This window comes from Eimeria mitis, genomic scaffold, assembly GCF_000499745.2.
Source record: "Eimeria mitis Houghton genomic scaffold, Emh_scaff3309, whole genome shotgun sequence".
NCBI lineage: Eukaryota > Apicomplexa > Conoidasida > Eucoccidiorida > Eimeriidae > Eimeria > Eimeria mitis.
In genome coordinates this window covers 2,084-3,241 of record NW_013571648.1, presented here as the reverse complement: position 1 = coordinate 3,241, position 1,158 = coordinate 2,084, and positions in this window count along the sequence as shown.

Below are 1,158 nucleotides of genomic sequence, written 5' to 3'. Positions count from 1 at the left end.
ATATATATATATATATATATATATATATATATATATATATATATATATATATATACATATAATATATATACTAGAGAAATATATATACTAAGGGTTTTAAAAATATAAATGAAGGTAGATGTGTATAAGTGTAAATGTACGGAGATAGTCGCTTGCTGCTTTGTTGCTCGTCTCAGTAGAAAACAAACGAAAAGAAAAACGAGAAAAAACAGAAAAAGAAAAAGAAGAAAGGGGAGAGGAAAGAGAAGAAGAAGAAGAACAGGGAGAAAGAGAAGAAAAAGAAGAAGAAGAGACAGAAGAAGAAGAAGGGGAGACAGAAAAAGAAGAACAAAGAGAAGAAGAAAGAGAAGAAGAAAGAGAAGAAAAAGAAAGAGAAGAGAAAGAAGAAAGAGTGGGAGTGTTGTTTTTTTTATTTCTTGTTAGGCGGTGGGCCCTTCCTATTGCTGCGCCAGGAGGAGAGGGGGCCCCCCTAAAAAAAACAAAAAAAAAAAAAACAAAAATAAATAAATAAATAAATAAAAACAAATATAAATATAATAATAAATATAAATGCAAAAAAAAAGAAACGTAATACAGAAAAAACAAAACGAAAAAATATAAAACAGAAAAAAACAGCAAATGTATAACAAAAAATTTATTAATTTATTTATTTTTTAATCTATTAAAATAAATTAATATTATTTTAAATATGTATTATATTAAATTAATATTATATTAAATATATATTATATTAAATTAATATTATATTTATTTATAATAAATTTATATAAATATATTTCTATAGTAGGCGGGGCTTATATGTACACACATATACAGATACCTACTCAGTGTATATAAAATAAAATAAAATAAAATAAAATAAAATAAAATAAAATAAAAGCAAACAAAGATAAATAAATAAAATAAAGTTTAGTATTATTAAATAAAAATTTGTGTTTTTTTTTGGTTTATAAAGGATTTGTTTTTTACATTAAAGGGCGGCTAAAAGCCGAGAGGAGACGATGCTGGTTCTGCTGCATTTGTTTTCTTTTTTTTTATTCTCTCGCGCGTATCATCTGTTTATTTCTTTTATTTTTATTTTTATTTTTATTTTTATTTTTTTTGTTTGTTTTGTGTGGTGTTTGTTGCTTGTTTTCTTTCTTTTCTCTGTTTTGTCTG